Source organism: Gambusia affinis, linkage group LG23 (genome assembly GCF_019740435.1).
Source record: "Gambusia affinis linkage group LG23, SWU_Gaff_1.0, whole genome shotgun sequence".
NCBI classification, from domain to species: domain Eukaryota; kingdom Metazoa; phylum Chordata; class Actinopteri; order Cyprinodontiformes; family Poeciliidae; genus Gambusia; species Gambusia affinis.
In genome coordinates, this window is record NC_057890.1 from 18,349,722 (window position 1) to 18,369,850 (window position 20,129).

The window sequence follows — 20,129 nt, forward strand, 5'->3', positions numbered from 1 at the left end:
GACAGTCGTCAAGCCGACTGCAGTCTGTCCCGCCGATCCAGCTGCCATTTCTTATCGCAGATGCTGCCTCACAACCGGGGATGCAGATAAGACGAGAGACGAATGGCAACAAATCCAAAGACGGAGAAAGAGAGACAGAAGAAAGAACAAACCAGGAGATATGAGGATGTTATCCAAAGCAACGTCACGGTTCTGATTCTGTCATCTTCAGTTCAGCGGCTGCAGGAGGTTGGAAGAAAAACTGCCAACTAATCATTTAAACTGAGTTTAGTTTGATTTTCAGCTTTAAATGAATGAAATTAAACAAGCGCTGTTTTATTTTGGAGCATCAAGGTAAGTGGGGGTGGAGAGTTGGTGCTTTTTTCCTCATTTTCAGTCCAGAGCTTTCCAGAAAAGTATCAAAAACGTCCTTTAACAGTGCTGCCGGTTCTGCGGGTCCATTCATCACGGCAGAGTGTTGCGGTCACCAGCAGGGGCCAAAAAACCCCCTGATACCCCCTCACCAAAATAACACCTCCAAGATGCAGGGAAGCTTTTCTTTACCTCCACTTCACTCTGTGTCTGGTTTCCTTTCATTTCTGTTGGTTGCTGAATGTTTCTCTTGCAATCTTTTTTCTGTTTCTCCTGCTTCTATTGCCTATTTGCAGTTATTTACCCACAAGGCACCTCTGCTCCTCTACTGGGTTATTTATTATTCTCAGTCAATTTGGGCCTTCTTATTCTGATACTTTGATTGTTTTGTGACCATTTAGGTACTGATTTTATTTAAGTTCTGCATCTCTGTGGTAATTTAACTTCATGTTTACAGTTTATTCTGATTATTATATTTTTTCAGGGGGAAGCACTTCCAGCTAACCCAGCTGGAACGGGTTTTCTTAAATCCATGGTAACTCATAATGTTGAGTTTCCATGGATTTAAGAGAATTTACATGATTTTACCACAATGAAGATTTGAGTAAAGAGCTCATATTCTATTGTTTTTCAAAATGAATGTGCATAATGGTTTAATATACAGCCTCCTGCTATTTCAAAAATGTTGATTTCCTGAATACTTTATATTTCAGTTGGCCAGTGTGGGGATTGAACCCATGACCTTGGCATTGTAAGTACCCTACTCTGACCAGCTGAGCTAATCAGCCACACACGATGTTGAGTTTTCATCAATGTAAGAAAAACTTACACGATCTTGACAAAAGCAGTGAAATTCTAATGTTTTTAAAAATGAACATTAATTATGGTTAAATTTGAAGCCTCCAGCTAACTTGAAGAATTGATTTACTGAAAGAATTTATGTTCCAACTGGTAAGTATGGGGATTGAACCCATGACCTTGGCATTATAAGTACCCTACTCTGACCAGCTGAGCTAATCAGCCACACATAAGTTTGTGTCTTTGTCAATGTAAGACAGACTTACATGATCTTACTACAATGAAGATTTGAAGAAATGTTATTTTTATCAATAAACATGCTTAAAGGTGTATTTTCCAGCAATATTTTATTTTGATGTATTGATTTTATTTCACAACCTTTTTATATTGATTTTGTTTTAGAACCTTTTTATTTTGAAGTATTGATTTTGTTTTAGAACCTTTTTATTTTGAAGTATTGATTTTCGTTTTAGAACCTTTTTATTTTGAAGCATTGATTTTGTTTTAGAACCTTTTTATTTTGAAGTATTGATTTTGTTGTAGAACCTTTTTATTTTGAAGTATTGTTTGTCTGAATGACTTTAGATTTCCATTGACCAGTATGGGGATTGAACCACCGACCTCAGCGTTATTAGCACCACACCTCGTCCAGCTGAGCTAACCCAGCTGGACAGAGTTTTGTCAAATACCATGTAACTCATAATGTTGAGTTTCCATGGATTTAAGAGAATTTACATGATCTTACCACAATGAAGATTTGAGTAAAGAGTTCATTTTCTATTGTTTTTCAAAATCAATGTGTATAATGGTTTAATATAGTCTCCTGCTATTTCAAAAATGTCGATTTCCTGAATACTATGTTGTATTTTGAAAAACAATAGAATACGAGCTCTTTACTCAAATCTTCATTGTGGTAAGACAGTGTGGGGATTGAACCCATGACCTTGGCATTGTAAGTACCCTACTCTGACCAGCTGAGCTAATCAGCCACACACGATGTTGAGTTTTCATCAATGTAAGAAAAACTTACACGATCTTGACAAAAGCAGTGAAATTCTAATGTTTTTAAAAATGAACATTAGTTATGGTTAAATTTGAAGCCTCCAGCCAACTTGAAGAATTGATTTACTGAAAGAATTTATGTTTCAACTGGTAAGTATGGGGATTGAACCCATGACTTTGGCATTATAAGTACCCTACTCTGACCAGCTGACCTAATCAGCCACACACAATGTGGAGTTTTCATCAATGTAAGAAAAACTTACACGATCTTGACAAAAGCAGTGAAATTATGTTTTTAAAAATAAACATGAATTATGGTTAAATTTGAAGCATCCAGCAAACTTGAAGAATTGATTTACTGACAGAATTTATGTTTCAACTGGGAAGTGTGGGGATTGAACCCATGACCTTGGCATTATGAGCACCACGCTCCAACCAAGTGAGCTAACCAGCCATACGTATTTTTGTGTCTTTGTCAATATAAGAAAAACTTACACGATCTTACTACAACGAAGATTTGAAGACATGCTGTTATATCTATCAAAATCAACTTGCTTGAAGGTGTATTTTCCTGCAATATTTTATTTTGATTTATTGATTTTATTTGACAGCCAATTTTATTTTGAAGTATTGATTTTGTTTTCCAATCTTTTTAATTATGAAGTATTGTTTGTCTGAAAGACATTAGATTTCCATTGACCAGTATGGGGATTGAGCTACTTACATCAGCGTTATTAGCAACACAGGTTTCCGTGGATTTAAGAGAACTTACATGATCTTACCACAATGAAGATTTGAGTAAAGAGCTCATATTCTATTGTTTTTCAAAATGAATGTGCATAATGGTTTAATATATAGCCTCCTGCTATTTCAAAAATGTTGATTTCCTGAATACTTTATATTTCAGTTGGCCAGTGTGGGGATTGAACCCATGACCTTGGCATTGTAAGTACCCTACTCTGACCAGCTGAGCTAATCAGCCACACACGATGTTGAGTTTTCATCAATGTAAGAAAAACTTACACGATCTTGACAAAAGCAGTGAAATTCTAATGTTTTTAAAAATGAACATTAATTATGGTTAAATTTGAAGCCTCCAGCTAACTTGAAGAATTGATTTACTGAAAGAATTTATGTTTCAACTGGTAAGTATGGGGATTGAACCCATTACCTTGGCATTATAAGTACCCTACTCTGACCAGCTGAGCTAATCAGCCACACATAAGTTTGTCTTTGTCAATGTAAGACAGACTTACATGATCTTACTACAATGAAGATTTGAAGAAATGTTATTTTTATCAATAAACATGCTTAAAGGTGTATTTTCCAGCAATATTTTATTTTGATGTATTGATTTTATTTTACAACCTTTTTATATTGATTTTGTTTTAGAACCTTTTTATTTTGAAGTATTGATTTTGTTTTAGAACCTTTTTATTTTGAAGTATTGATTTTGTTTTAGAACCTTTTTATTTTGAAGTATTGATTTTGTTTTAGAACCTTTTTATTTTGAAGTATTGATTTTGTTTTAGAACCTTTTTATTTTGAAGTATTGTTTGTCTGAATGACTTTAGATTTCCATTGACCAGTATGGGGATTGAACCACCGACCTCAGCGTTATTAGCACCACACCTCGTCCAGCTGAGCTAACCCAGCTGGACAGAGTTTTGTCAAATACCATGTAACTCATAATGTTGAGTTTCCATGGATTTAAGAGAATTTACATGATCTTACCACAATGAAGATTCGAGTAAAGAGTTCATCTTCTATTGTTTTTCAAAATCAATGTGTATAATGGTTTAATATAGTCTCCTGCTATTTCAGAAATGTTGATTTCCTGAATACTATATTGTATTTTGAAAAACAATAGAATATGAGCTCTTTACTCAAATCTTCATTGTGGTAAGACAGTGTGGGGATTGAACCCATGACCTTGGCTTTATAAGTACCCTACTCTGACCAGCTGACCTAATCAGCCACACACAATGTGGAGTTTTCATCAATGTAAGAAAAACTTACACGATCTTGACAAAAGCAGTGAAATTATGTTTTCAAAAATAAACATGAATTATGGTTAAATTTGAAGCATCCAGCAAGCTTGAAGAATTGATTTACTGAAGGAATTTATGTTTCAACTGGGAAGTATGGGGATTGAACCCATGACCTTGGCTTTATGAACACCACGCTCCAACCAAGTGAGCTAACCAGCCGTACGTATTTTTGTGTCTGTCAATATAAGAAAAACTTACACGATCTTACTACAACGAAGATTTGAAGACATGCTGTTATATCTATCAAAATCAACTTGCTTGAAGGTGTATTTTCCTGCAATATTTTATTTTGATTTATTGATTTTATTTGACAGCCAATTTTATTTTGAAGTATTGATTTTGTTTTCCAATCTTTTTAATTATGAAGTATTGTTTGTCTGAAAGACATTAGATTTCCATTGACCAGTATGGGGATTGAGCTACTTACATCAGCGTTATTAGCACCACAGATTTCCGTGGATTTAAGAGAACTTACATGATCTTACCACAATGAAGATTTGAGTAAAGAGCTAAGATTGTATTGTTTTTCAAAATGAATGTGCATAATGGTTTAATATACAGCCTCCTGCTATTTCAAAAATGTTGATTTCCTGAATACTTTATATTTCAGTTGGCCAGTGTGGGGATTGAACCCATGACCTTGGCATTGTAAGTACCCTACTCTGACCAGCTGAGCTAATCAGCCACACACGATGTTGAGTTTTCATCAATGTAAGAAAAACTTACACGATCTTGACAAAAGCAGTGAAATTCTAATGTTTTTAAAAATGAACATTAGTTATGGTTAAATTTGAAGCCTCCAGCTAACTTGAAGAATTGATTTACTGAAAGAATTTATGTTTCAACTGGTAAGTATGGGGATTGAACCCATGACTTTGGCATTATAAGTACCCTACTCTGACCAGCTGACCTAATCAGCCACACACAATGTGGAGTTTTCATCAATGTAAGAAAAACTTACACGATCTTGACAAAAGCAGTGAAATTATGTTTTTAAAAATAAACATGAATTATGGTTAAATTTGAAACATCCAGCAAACTTGAAGAATTGATTTACTGAAAGAATTTATGTTTCTACTGGGAAGAGTGGGGTTTGAACCCATGACCTTGGCTTTATGAGCACCACGCTCCAACCAAGTGAGCTAACCAGCCATATGTATTTTTGTGTCTTTGTCAATATAAGAAAAACTTACACGATCTTACTACAACGAAGATTTGAAGACATGCTGTTATATCTATCAAAATCAACTTGCTTGAAGGTGTATTTTCCTGCAATATTTTATTTTGATTTATTGATTTTATTTGACAGCCAATTTTATTTTGAAGTATTGATTTTGTTTTCCAATCTTTTTAATTATGAAGTATTGTTTGTCTGAAAGACATTAGATTTCCATTGACCAGTATGGGGATTGAGCTACTTACATCAGCGTTATTAGCACCACAGGTTTCCGTGGATTTAAGAGAACTTACATGATCTTACCACAATGAAGATTTGAGTAAAGAGCTAATATTGTATTGTTTTTCAAAATCAATGTGCATAATGGTTTAATATACAGCCTCCTGCTATTTCAAAAATGTTGATTTCCTGAATACTTTATATTTCAGTTGGCCAGTGTGGGGATTGAACCCATGACCTTGGCATTGTAAGTACCCTACTCTGACCAGCTGAGCTAATCAGCCACACATGATGTTGAGTTTTCATCAATGTAAGAAAAACTTACACGATCTTGACAAAAGCAGTGAAATTCTAATGTTTTTAAAAATGAACATTAATTATGGTTAAATTTGAAGCCTCCAGCTAACTTGAAGAATTGATTTACTGAAAGAATTTATGTTTCAACTGGTAAGTATGGGGATTGAACCCATGACCTTGGCATTATAAGTACCCTACTCTGACCAGCTGAGCTAATCAGCCACACATAAGTGTGTGTCTTTGTCAATGTAAGACAGACTTACATGATCTTACTACAATGAAGATTTGAAGAAATGTTATTTTTATCAATAAACATGCTTAAAGGTGTATTTTCCAGCAATATTTTATTTTGATGTATTGATTTTATTTTACAACCTTTTTATATTGATTTTGTTTTAGAACCTTTTTATTTTGAAGTATTGATTTTGTTTTAGAACCTTTTTATTTTGAAGTATTGATTTTGTTTTACAACCTTTTAATTTTAAGTATTGATTTTGTTTTACAACCTTTTTATTTTGAAGTATTGATTTTGTTTTACAACCTTTTTATTTTGAAGTATTGATTTTGTTTTACAACCTTTTTATTTTGAAGTATTGATTTTGTTTTACAACCTTTTTATTTTGAAGTATTGATTTTGTTTTACAACCTTTTTATTTTGAAGTATTGATTTTGTTTTACAACCTTTTTATTTTGAAGTATTGTTTGTCTGAAATACATTAGATTTCCACTGACCAGTATGGGGATTGAACCACCTACCTCAGCGTTATCAGCTCCACCTACCTCAGTGTTATTAGGACCACACTTCATCCAGCTGAGCTAACCCAGCTGGACAGAGTTTTCTTAAATACAATGTAACTCATAATGTTGAGTTTCCATGGATTAAAAAATTTACATAATCTTACCACAATGAAGATTTGAGTAAAGAGCTCATATTCTAATGTTTTTAAAAATGAACATTAATTATGGTTAAATTTGAAGCCTCCAGCTAACTTGAAGAATTGATTTACTGAAAGAATTTATGTTTCAACTGGTAAGTATGGGGATTGAACCCATGACTTTGGCATTATAAGTACCCTACTCTGACCAGCTGAGCTAATCAGCCACACACGATGTTGAGTTTTCATCAATGTAAGAAAAACTTACACAATCTTGACAAAAGCAGTGAAATTCTAATGTTTTTCAAAATGAACATGAATTATGGTTATATTTGAAGCCTCCTTCTACTTTGAAAAGTTGATTTGCTGAAAGACTTCATGCTTCACTTGGCCAGTGTGGGGATTGAACCCATGACCTTGGATGCAGGAGTACCACGCTCCAACTAACTGAGCTAACCAGCCATACATATTTTTGCATCTTTGTCAATATAAGAAAAACTTACATGATCTTACTACAATGAAGATTTGAAGACATGTTGTTATATCTATCATAATCAACTTGCTTGAAGGTGTATTTACCAGCAATGTTTTATTTTGATGTATTGATTTTATTTGACCGCCATTTTATTTTGAAGTATTGATTTTGTTTTCCAATCTTTTTAATTATGAAGTATTGTTTGTCTGAAAGACAGATTTCCATTGAACTACTTACATCAGCGTTATTAGCACCACAAGTTACGGTGGATTTAAGATAATTTACATGATCTTACCACAATGAAGATTTGAGTAAAGAGCTAATATTCTATTGTTTTTCAAAATGAATGTGCATAATGGTTTAATATAAAGCCTCCTGCTATTTCAAAAATGTTGATTTCCTGAATACTTTATATTTCAGTTGGCCAGTGTGGGGATTGAACCCATGACCTTGGCATTGTAAGTACCCTACTCTGACCAGCTGAGCTAATCAGCCACACACGATGTTGAGTTTTCATCAATGTAAGAAAAACTTACACGATCTTGACAAAAGCAGTGAAATTCTAATGTTTTTAAAAATGAACATTAATTATGGTTAAATTTGAAGCCTCCAGCTAACTTGAAGAATAGATTTACTGAAAGAATTTATGTTTCAACTGGTAAGTATGGGGATTGAACCCATGACCTTGGCATTATAAGTACCCTACTCTGACCAGCTGAGCTAATCAGCCACACATAAGTTTGTGTCTTTGTCAATGTAAGACAGACTTACATGATCTTACTACAATGAAGATTTGAAGAAATGTTATTTTTATCAATAAACATGCTTAAAGGTGTATTTTCCAGCAATATTTTATTTTGAAGTATTGATTTTATTTTTCAGCCATTTTTATTTTGAAGTATTGATTTTGTTTTCCAATCTTTTTAATTTGTAGTGTTGATTTTATTTTCCAACCTTTTTATTTTGAAGTTTTGATTTTGTTTTCCAATCTTTTTAATTTTGAAGTATTGTTTGTCTGAAAGACTTTAGATTTCCATTGAGCAGTAAGGGGATTGAACTACTTACATCAGCGTTATCAGCACCACACCTCGTCCAGCTAAGCTAACCCAGCTGGACAGGGTTTTCTTAAATCCATCATAACTCATAATGTTGAGTTTCCTTGGATTTTAGAGAATTTACATGATCTTACCACAATGAAGATTTGACTAAAGAGGTCATATTCTATTGTTTTTCAAAATCAATGTGCATAATGGTTTAATATACAGCCTCCTACTATTTTAAAATGTTGATTTCCTGAATACTTTATATTTCAATTGGCCAGTGTGGGGCTTGAACCCATGACCTTGGCATTATAAGTACCCTACTCTGACCAGCTGAGCTAATCAGCCACACACAATGTTGAGTTTTCATAAATGTAAGAAAAACTTACACAATCTTGACAAAAGCAGTGAAATTCTGATGCTTTTCTAAATGAACATGAATTATGGTTTAATTTGAAGCCTCTTTCTACTTTGAAGAGTTGATTTACAGAAACACTTCATATTTCAATTGGCCAATGCGAGGATTGAACCCATGACCTTCGCTTTATGAGCACCACGCTCCAACCAACTGAGCTAACCAGCCATACATAAGTTTGTGTCTTTGTCAATATAAGACAGACTGACATGATCTTACTACAATGAAGATTTGAAGAAATGTTGTTTTTCAATAAACATGCTTAAAGGTGTATAGTCCAGCAATATTTTCTTTTCCTGTATTGATTTTATTTTTCAGCCATTTTTATTTTGAAGTGTTAATTAAAATGATGATTGTTTCTGAATTGTGAAGCACAAATTAAGCGTTTCTGAGGCCATGAGTGGGAGTGTGAATATGATTTATTGTAAATTAGAGCTGATCTGGTGTGTATGGGAGTCCCACAGTGAGGGGTGTGTCTGGTGTTGGATTTCCACTCTGTAGTCTGAAAACACCCGGCTGCCATAATGAGGTTGTGTCTGTAAAAGCAGGAGCTTTACGAAGTGCGACGAGAGAAAAACTCAACAGCAGAGAGAATAAAGGGAAGGAAAAACTCCAGAATCCCCGGAGTTTCTCCCCTCCTCCATCTTTATCCCTCCATTCTCACTCAGTGTGCCAACACTCCTTGCTCCTCTGTCCTCTCCTTATCTCTCCTCTTCCCCCTCATCTTTCTCCTCGCTGAAACACAAAACCCGGGTAATCCTCATGATCCTGGCCTGTCCGGAGGGGAGGGGACGAGACACGAGTAAGACCCTCTCAAAAAGGAGAGAAAAGCGATGCAGAGATGAAGAGACTTCGCCTTGAAAACAAGTTTTACGATGCATTTAGAGGTGATTAGAAATGGGACGCTTCATGATCCCGAAACAGACCAACACAGCAGAAGAAGTCACTGATTTGTTGCAAAACTCGATAGATTTTCTCTGTACTTTGTAGAATTACAACAAAGGAAGCGAAAAGAAAATCGCGAATTTGTGACATTAAGTTTGAGATCAAAATAACAGGGACACGCCAACATTGGCCCGCTGAGGCAATGTTTCCCCAATTTACCAGTAAATGCAGTAAAATAATAGAAAACCAGCAGGCTCTACAGTCTTGGCTAAATGCTGCTGATCCTGAATGTTAGAATCGGTAACTGAAGGGGATGCGTTCAAAAGCAGTGAGGTTGTTTGTTAACCTTTAGTTGAGGAGGAAAGAAATGAGTCAGAGTTTTAGAGTTTGTTTGATTTGGGACTAAAACATCAACATTTATTCCATTTCCAGCTGCTGTGGTTCTCTTTCTCAAGCCAACCAAACCCTCTGAGCAACCTGTTCCCCTCCTGGCCTGTGGGGGCGCTGCTCCAAGAATCACTGAAGGAAACGACAGAAAAACCTGAGCGCAACTTCCTTCTTCTTCACCAAATGGAAACAAATGGCATCAAATTTTAGCGGTTGGAGGATTTCGCTTTAGTCTTTGGCTAAAGACCAGGAGCCATTTTTCCTGCTAGCGCTAGGCTAGCACATTATCTTCGGTTTTATCTACCCAGAATGCCCTGCGTTGCAGGTCAGGTCCAATTGGCCTGGCCTGCAGAATTGGTATATATCAAATACTCTGTTAACGCTTTTAACAGAGTATTTTAACATTTGAAACACCAAATATAGCTTGAAATGTGTTGGTGCTAACGTAGAAACTGACATCTGCAGTGTTCCTTATGTCTGATCCTTGGGTTTCAACCAATCAGCACAAAGAAAAATGAATGCTAGTCCTGGATTAGCTGTAGGAGTGTGCCATCTTCACAACTTGATTTTTCTTTCCAATATTTTAAATGAGCTCTACAAAAAAAAATTTAAATTAATGAAATCAGTGATTTTGATAATTTTGCGCAAATAATTTGGCAAATAAAAGAAAATCTACCATCTACTGTTATTTTCTATCCTTGGAGTTAAACTTGACGTCCAACTCTAAACCAGCTGGAGCCAAAACTTCGACTGAAGGTTTTTTATCCCAAGACAAGAAGTTTAAAGAGGCGATTTAAGCCGGTCTGCAGCCAGCGACACGCCGCTCATCTCTAATGGAGGCCATGAAACATCTGATGAGCTGAGATCCGCCGGCGAGGGGAACAAAAGCTCATCATCTCCTCCATACTTACTCCACATCCAGGAGAGAGCAAATGAAGTCCATCTACTTTACCCTGCAATTTATTCCTGAGGGACAAGTGTGAGGGCAGAAAAAAAACGGCATTCTGGTCACACACACACACACACACACACACGCCCACGCACCCACCCACACACACACACACACGTTCCTCCGCTGGCTGCTAATAATAAGAGTCTGTTAGCATTCCTTTTTGAAAATCCAATCATGATTTGTGAGCAACAAAGCGACTCCGGCGACTCAAACTATTCATCACATTCGGTGCCGCCGCTCTCGGAGTCGCTGCCGTCTTTTCTGCACGGCTGAGCGCTCGGCTCCAGGCGCCAACCGAACGCCGCAGAAACAACATTTCATTCTGCAGGAGAACAAAAAACAACTCCCAAAATGAAACAGCCGGAGCAAATATACAGGAGGGAACAAGTGGAACCGTTTAAAAGTGTATTACTGATGGTTTGTAGTTTATTTAACAAAACCCATGATAAACATGAGTATTACAAACATGTAGATAGCTGCTCCTGGAGGACAGTTTCAAAGGATATTAATGGAAAGTTAAGTGGATGGAAAAAGCTGTAACAACAAGAAGAGATTCTCGATAATTACTTTTACTGGATGATAAATTTTCCCAGAAGTTATTGCAATAAACAATAATATTGTTGTTTGAAACCATTTCAAAGTAATATGATGGTAACAACTGGATGGATGGATGAACAGTCAAATGGACGGACGGTTTTCATCTCGTCCCCTCAGGACTTTGTCTTCAGTTTGTCTCTAAATCATTTTAAATCTGGCTGCTGCTCTAACAAGACAAATAAAACCACATTTATAAGCAAAATGCCGAGCTGGAGAGGAGTCCAGTCCGCACGCCGTCGTTAAACACATTTTAAGACTTTCACAAGCCGACCAACACTCTGACTAACAGAAGCCAGAGGGGCGAATATGTGGGAAAGTGATTGTTTATAGCTGCATAATCCTGTGAATAAAGGCAGAGCTGCAGAGATTCAAGATGGCTTTAATTCAAAAACGATGACAGCGAATGATTCTGGAGATCAAAACGATCCACGAGATTAAAAATCCAGCCTGTGGCAAACGTTAGAAAGTTTTATTATCGCTGAAGATGGGAGAAGAATGAGAGACAAACCGGCAGAAATTCATATCAGAAGGAATGTAATGTTGACAGAATAATTCGATCCTCCGGATGCTGTCGGCCATTTATCCCAACTAAATGCTGAACGCACAAACAGGAAGTCTTCTGCAGAGGTCAGCCGCAAAATTATACTGAAGTAAAAGTATTTTTACTCAAGCAAAAGGAAAACGCAGCCGTCTGAGCAATGACTCAAAAGTAAAAAAGTATTTGGTAAATCAAAGTCTGAGTTACTGATCTAATTATCTATCATTTAATAATTAAAAATTGGATCATCAGATGGACCAAAATCTAAAAAATAGTGGAAATTTAGGTATTTCAAGAACCAAACTGACAATAATTGACAATAATAAGTAACAAAAAATAACAAAATCAGGCAAAAGATAAATAAATAACTTATGAAACTTTAACAGAAACTGAACTCTGAGTCTGGTGACTTTTTGGTTTAAACATTTTTGTTTTTCATTTAGTGGGAAGAAAATCCAGACATTTTAAAGTAGAGTTAAATCAAAATAAAGATACTCAAGTAAAAGTAAAAAGTACATGTAGCAAATTTTTTTCAAAAGAGTTACTGAAGTAAATGTAACTGAATAAATGTAACAAGTTACAGTTAAAGGTTGACAGGAAATTTGAAAATATGGCCAAGTAATTATTTGTAATTATTGAAGATACTTAAACATCAACTCTACACTGTAAAAAGACAAAATCTAACCAAAATCGTTTTGTCTAGTTTGTAGTGCAAATAACTTAGATCATTTAAAATATAAAAAACTAACTTATAAATAACATTTAAGTAAGATATTGGAGCTTGTTTTAAGTTAATGAATGTATTTTGACATTAAAAGCTCAAAAGTTGCCACTGTAATTTGAGACTGACTTTGCAAATTTGTGTGATTTGTTTCAATTTTTAAAATTATTTTTCTGTTTTTCTAATTTAAACTTTTGAAACGTTTTCTTTCCTTGTAACCAAACAGATTTCTCTCCATTTTGCTGTCACTATGTTTGTTCTGGGTGTTTTGTTCTTTGCTTTCTAACTGCCATGAAATTTCTCATCTGAAACTTCTGCAACATGCATCTTTGCAGACTCATTACTTAAGGCTTTAATTTAGGTATTTTTATTCTAACCTCCAGCTTTGGGGTTTTAGATGGTTGAACGTCTTTTTAAAATTCTTTTTGAGTGTGTTTTACCCACTGGGACTAAAAGCCATTTAGTTTGGCTAAAGGATTTAATTTCCAGGCAGAAATTCAGTATTATAGTCTGTGGCATGGGTGGAAAAAATGCTTCAGTTTGTTTATGACTAATAAAAGTTTGTGCTGAATACAGATTTGCTGATTTAATTTTGAAACAAAAACAACAACCATGCGTTTCACTTGCAGCACGACTCATGTGGGTTCCGTCGTCATATGTGAAAGGCATTAAATCTGAATCTGTTGCTGTGGGCCGACTCCCTCGCTCACAGAGAGAGGAATGAAAGAATGAAAGAGCGGAGAGGAAGCTGTTAAAGCCATCAGAGCTGCACAGCGTCTCTGGTTTGGTTCCAATGCAGTGTGAATGCAAGCGGATCAGAGACCGCTCCAAAAGCAGGAAGTTAACTATGGACCCCAAGAAGCTGCTTGCTAACGATGGCTAGCATTGGTTTTAGCCATTATCCATATAACTCGCTAAATGTTAAATGGACGCCTGACATACAAAAGAAAAAGGGACACAGCGCTTTGCTACAACTACAAAACAAGGTCAGGAAAAAGTTTTAATAAAGAAAAAAAACACCAAGGGAGAAGAAAGTAGGTCATGCTAGCTTGACTATGACAACCGCAACCGTAGACATGCTGTGGAATTCTGTGTTTCAGTTCAGTTACAAAATAATAATAATAAAGGAGACCTAAACACCAACTCTGACAGATCATCAGTAGAGCAGATGTTTAAGTTAATCAACCACTGCAGTGTTAGCTTGCTATGGCAACAAGTTTGCATGTAGCGTAGCGTAACAGAAAGTGAGAAAAAGCAGAATATAAGTGTTTCTAGTTTTTCATCGCCGTTATTTTCTCTTTGCTGCGGCGCACTGCAGCAGCTGTAACGTTTGAACCTTCAACAACAAAAACTGGACTATTTGCCCCGTTTGCTTGTAGAACCTGGTGATATCAACACAAAATCAAATAGGAAGAAAGATTTAATGAAGTATAAATTTTAACAAACCAATTTTAGCAGCGCAAATTATGTAAAATTCAATTATTGAGCAAAATAAAAGAGGAATTTGCTTAGTACTCTCTCACATCTCGACAGAAACCAAACTGTTTATAGATTTATTTACATCCAGGGAGAAAATATATTTAACATTTTTCTCAACTTTAATTTAATATTTATTTAAAATATTTTATAGAAATTGGGTAAGAAATAATGCCGCTATGAACACTGATGTGACGGATTCCAGCTCTGGAACAGAATGACTCAGTGTGTCGCCTGAGGAGCGTCGCTAGCATTAGCGGCTAATAGACGATGTACAAACCAGTTTTTATATCAGTAAAAAAATCCTTTAAATGCTATAATCCGATACCGCTCCATTTTTCCTTTTTAGTGCAGCGCCCCCACAGGCAAGGAGGGGAATAGGCTTTTCAATTAATGAAATAGAAATTGGAACCACACAAGCTGAAAATTTAACTAAAGTTGGCATTTTTGTCCCTAATCAAACCAAGTCTATCAGACTATCAGGTGTGAAAACACCTTTAAAACGTAGAAAGTCTGCCTCCTTCTTCCTCCTTTTCTTCCTCCTTTTCACTGGAACCTTCCCAGTCTGCTGTTTAACAGCAGAGAGCCGCAGGTATCCCTGACTCAGCCGTCTTCAGGACAGAAAAAGCAATCAAAGGACCGACAGCCAACTCCTACTGAGGAGCAACAAAGTGCTGCTTTGGACCAACAATAGAGGGACGCCTCGGGGCGCCAGATGGAAGAAAAGACACAGCTGTTGGGTGTTTGTGACTCTCCTGCAGCTAAAAATGACACACAAGCCGTGATTATTATTAATACAGCTATTAAGGGCTGTTTAGGTTCTCATTATGGCTGATTGATGAAAGTCAGAAGAGCAGAGATGAGCTAGACAGGAGTGAAGGACAAACGGCAAACACGTCTCCTCTGAACTGGGTTTTCTGCACATTTTCACACAAATTTATCATCAACTGAGGGAAGCAGAAAAACAAATAGGATAAATAATACAAAGTGTTGGGTAGCAACTACCAGAGGTGGGTAGAGAACCCAAAGATTTTACTGAAGTACTGAGTAACTGATCAAATTATCTATCAATTAATACTTAAAAATTACATTAGATGGACCAAAATATAAAGTGAAGTGGAAATTTTGGCATTTTAAGAACCAAAATGAGAATTTATACAATAAAAACCAAAATCAGACGAATTAAAATGTTTTCAAATCAGTTTTGTTCAAGAAAAAACTTGAAACTTGAACAGAAACTGCAGGTGTGTCTCCATCTGGTGAAGTTTAGGTTAAAATGTTTGTTTTTCATTCAGTGGGTAGAAAATCCAGAAATTTTACTCAAGAGTAGAAATACTTCTTAATAAAATTAAAAGTAAAAAGTGCAGTGTAGCAAAAAAAATTAATGTAATTGATTCAATACTGCAAAAAACTACTTTATTTCCTTTATTTTAGCTGAAAGCACTTTTGATTATTTTATGACAAAATGTTTAGACAAAGGCCAGAGTTAACTGATTAATTCAGGTGTACGCCACACTTTTCAGACTTTTCTTTGTAACAACTCTTAGAAGCCACCAATCATTTCTCATCCACACAATTCAGCTCCAAAATACAAATTCTCTCTTATAATCGGATCCAAACTAAACGGAGCCTGAAAGCAGAAGAACACGGATCCAAATCCTTAAAAGCGGCGGCTTTGTTTTCTGCTCAGCTCTAAAACGAAGAACATTAAGATTTAGCAACAGCGCTGATAGAAAACAGACGTCTGGCCAGCAACGCTGCCCCTCTGGTCTGCAACCAAGGAAAGGCCGCAGGAAAGAAAATAGAGAAAAGCACACGAGCGTTCATCCATCCAGACTGAACCCAGTAAAACACTGACGACAAGCCTGAAACCATTCACTCATACCACACACACACACACACACACACACACACACACACACACACACCAGCAGCAGTTGGCAGCTGATAAAACTCAGCTCCAAGTCATCAACTTTGCCTTCCAAGTCTGTCACGCCTTCGCCTTTCTTCCCTTTTCATTCTCTGCACATTTAAACCATCCAGACTTTTTCCATCGGCCCAGTTTTCTCCCTCCATCTTTAATTCTTCACCTCTTTTCATGGTTAAGGTCATAAATTAACAAGCGGTGGAGAAGATGGACACACACCGAGTCCTGACTCCGGTCCAGCTGACTCCGGTCCAGCTGACTCCGGTCCACCTGACTCCGGTCCACCTGACTCCGGTCCAGCTGACTCCGGTCCAGCTGACTCCGGTCCAGCTGACTCCGGTCCGGCTCGGAGGCCGATAAAAACACTGGGTTTTGGCCAAACACAACAGTCAGCTGGACCCACACATGCAGACCAGAACTCTGACCCGACTGACTGGACAGAAACGGCTTTATTAAAACTTTCTCCGGTTTCTGGTACTTTAGCTTTTCTTTCGTAGTTTCTAATAAGAGGAAGATCTTACACAACTCAACACTGCCCTGACTGTCGAGCACGGCAGTGGCAGCATGATACTGAGGGTTTACTGGTGTGTTGCAAAAAGCAGATGGAATAATAAAAAGGGACTCGACCTAAAATAGATGAACTGAAATCAACATTTGGGCTCAGATGGACGCTGATCCCAAACATTCAAACTGGTTTAACATTGAGCTTCCAGAACGACCTAGTCAAAGCTCGAAATAGCTCATCCAGACCAGGAAGTAGTTGAATGAACTCCAGCAGTCAGGGGTTTCTATAAGTTAAAGGAAAGACTTAAAGACTTGGGTGAATTATGAACTGCTAACATCCTCACTTATAATCAAATTCAGTTAAAAACGTTAGAAGTTTGTTTTTCCAAGGTCATCTAAAGGCTGTTTTTATCAGAACCTGCTCGGTTCTGGTCATCAAACCAACCAAACCACTTGAGCAACCTGTTGCCCTCCTGGCCTGTGGGGGCGCTGCACCAAGAACCACTGAAAGAAACAACACCAAGAAAACACTGAGCGCAGCTTCCTTTTCACTGCATGGAAACAAAAATGGATTTCTAGAAAGCAGCCGTTTCTCCTGCTGGCACTGGGCTAGCATGTTTGTTTTGGCTGTTTTTACCCAGAATGCCCTGCGCTGTACTCCACAGCCTGCTTTTGGAGCGGTCTCCAGCCCACTTGGTGTAACGGAGCTCAATTCAAACAAACCGAGGTCGAGGTTCGTCGGCGGACCAGAGTTTGGATTTTCGTGCATTCACACCTCCACAAACGAACCGGACTTTCTAGGCAAACGGACTGGAGTCGGATTAAAGCGGATTGGTGCATCTCTAAAGGTAATTTTTTTAAGTTTTTGTCCAGGTAATAAACATTAAGCAATGAGCCAGCTGAACCCAAAGAATCTGCCTCTGTTCCAGAGTTTAAATGAAAATGATGAAATTGAATCAGACAGAAAACAAAGGTGTGTACTGAAGAAAGGTTTGAGTAGAAGTTGTGCTGGAAACGACGGCCATGACGGGCGATGGAGGGAGGAAAGTCTCACACAGAGGCGTCACACTGTAATGCGAGCTGGCAGAGCGCGAGCGGATCATAGAAAACCACACATTCAGATGTGACGGCCATTTAAATCGACTGGTCACACTGGGAGGGCTGATTCTGGTCCAGCAAGGGTTTCTGATGCCTCGGGCTCCTTATCTGAACTGGAAATGCTGATAAATGACTCCACTGGTCAGAAATTCAAACCTACACAGAAAACTGTTCAGATTCTGAGCTGGAGGAAAGAAACTGAAATAATTCAGTCTGTTAAAACCAGAAAAAGTCTGATTTCTGCTCTTTCTCCTTCATAAAACAGAGGAAAATCAGTCTGATGGAAAACATCTGTGTTAATCGGGTCACAGCCCGGCAACAGATTTCAATTCAAATTTAGACCTGGGCTTTGACTAGGACATGAAGCTTCACCCAGTTTCAAGTTTTCTACAGCAGGCGTGTCAAACTGCAGTCCTCAAGGGCCGCTGTCCTGCAACTTTTAGATGTGCCTCCACTGCACCTCACCTGAATAGAATAATTAGGTCATTAGCAAGGCTGTGGAGAACTGATCTGCACAAGGAGGAGGTAATTAAGTCATTTCATTCCAGTGTTTTGTACCTGTGGCACATCTAAAAACTGCAGGACACCGGCCCTTGAGGACTGGAGCTTGACACCCCTGTTTTACAGCCTCTGACTAGGATTATACAGCGTCTGACCAACATGATGCTGCCACCACCGTGTATTGCTATGAGGACGGTCCGTTCAGTCTCTTAACATTAGAAGTGGTTATTTATCATATTGTTTATCATTTATCGTGAAAAATTTAGAATCATGATAAGAACTTTGATTTTTTTTGTTGTCATAATAAATTCCAGGCAATGAATGTCAGAATAATTATTTTCACAATTTTCTCCACTGTTTGTTCAATAAAAGTGTCAATAAATATCAATTACTTTCAAAATAAAATTACATGGTGTTGCTGTGAGAGGTTTATTGATAAAAATCTCTTTTTATGTGACGTGTGTCCAAAAGAAATGTATTCAAAAGCAGTGTTTGTGTTTGTGGAGCTGCGACAAAAATCACTAATTATAATCCAGGTTTTGTTGTCGTTATGATTCCTCACTAAATCTGGAACTTTTAAAAGGTTTGGATTACATGAGGTGAATGAAAATGTGTTTTTCTGGTTTTATTTGTAAAAAATTGCAGCATCACTTTCTTTCCACGTCACGATTGTTCGCCGCTTTCTGCTGCTCTGACACAAAAAGTCACAATAAAATAGCCTGAGGTGATAAAAGTAATAGATAAAAAAATAAAAAACACAGTGTGTTGTTTCAGTAATGACTTCATCTCTGTGTGCAGTGTTAGAGAAACAGCCTGGAGCCTGAAATTAACCTTTGACCTTGAATGATTACAAAGAAACACAGAGATCCAGCTGAAGAAAGCAGCTGTACTGTCAAAACGTCAACGCAGCCATCAGGGCGAAAAGGAAAAACTACGACAGAATCCACAAAGACCGATGATCCGATTTCAAAATAAAAGCATCCTTACCTGATCAAAGTGAGCGACCTCTGATGACCTCGATCTCCTGAAAGAGACAAACACATCTGTTAGGAGGAAAGAGGTTTGCATCACTGTTGAACTGCAGTTGGGGGCCACAATCTGGACACCCCTGGTTTAGATCAAAGCAGATTCAGGGGTTAGAATGGCATAGTCAAAGCCCAGACTGAGAATCTGAGGCAGGATTTTGGATTAAGACACACAGCTGATCTTCAAACAATCTGACGGAGCTTCAGCTAAGTTTTAAAGAAGCAAAGAACAACATAAAATGTCCAGATGTTCGAACCATGAAAGTTTAGCTGAACTGAAGAAATTCAGTTAAACTTCTTCATCTGAAGTTTAGCAAAAAAACAAACAAAAAAGAAAATGAACCGTTATTTTTCTTCTACTTCACAAGAAAACACAACATAACATTGATCTGTCAGATCCAAGCTAATAATTACAGCTGGCAGGACAGAAAGGGAATATTGGCCAGACTAGACGGAACAATGATCGGACAGATGGATGGACGAACGGTGGGATGGATGGATGGAGGGATGGATGGATGGACGGAGGGATGGATGGATGAATAAATGGCTGGATGGACAAACAATTGGAAGGAGGATGGATGGATTGATAAACTATGATAAATGGATGAATGAACAGATGAAGAATTGAATGGATGATGGATAAATAATTGGATGAATAACTCGGTTCCCTTCATCAGAACCGTCTGAACATCTGGATCCAGCCAAACCTCTGGAGGTGCCAGTGTGATCATGAATCCAGCTTCCAGCTACAGAGACGCCTCTGTGTCACAGTGAAACCAGGCTTACACCCACAAATGTAAAACATAATTATTTCTCAT

General features: G+C 37.3%; 1 protein-coding gene and 6 non-coding genes across 9 annotated transcripts in view; all 7 read right to left on the reverse strand.

The window, feature by feature from the left end:
• Window positions 1–20,129, reverse strand: part of LOC122826395 (plexin-B2-like) — a 123,555-nt gene that overhangs the window by 57,133 nt on the left and 46,293 nt on the right. For all 3 annotated transcript variants that reach the window (XM_044108190.1, XM_044108191.1, XM_044108189.1), the window contains exon 3: window positions 19,274–19,310. The gene's annotated coding sequence lies outside the window, so the exon portion shown is untranslated. The remainder of the gene's footprint in view (window positions 1–19,273; window positions 19,311–20,129) is intronic.
• On the reverse strand, window positions 1,066–1,139 carry trnav-uac. Its single transcript has one exon. It is a non-coding gene; the product is annotated as a tRNA-Val (tRNA).
• trnav-uac lies at window positions 3,060–3,133 on the reverse strand. The gene has a single exon. It is a non-coding gene; the product is annotated as a tRNA-Val (tRNA).
• Window positions 4,814–4,887, reverse strand: trnav-uac. The gene has a single exon. It is a non-coding gene; the product is annotated as a tRNA-Val (tRNA).
• On the reverse strand, window positions 5,809–5,882 carry trnav-uac. Its single transcript has one exon. It is a non-coding gene; the product is annotated as a tRNA-Val (tRNA).
• On the reverse strand, window positions 7,667–7,740 carry trnav-uac. Its single transcript has one exon. It is a non-coding gene; the product is annotated as a tRNA-Val (tRNA).
• On the reverse strand, window positions 8,560–8,633 carry trnai-uau. The gene has a single exon. It is a non-coding gene; the product is annotated as a tRNA-Ile (tRNA).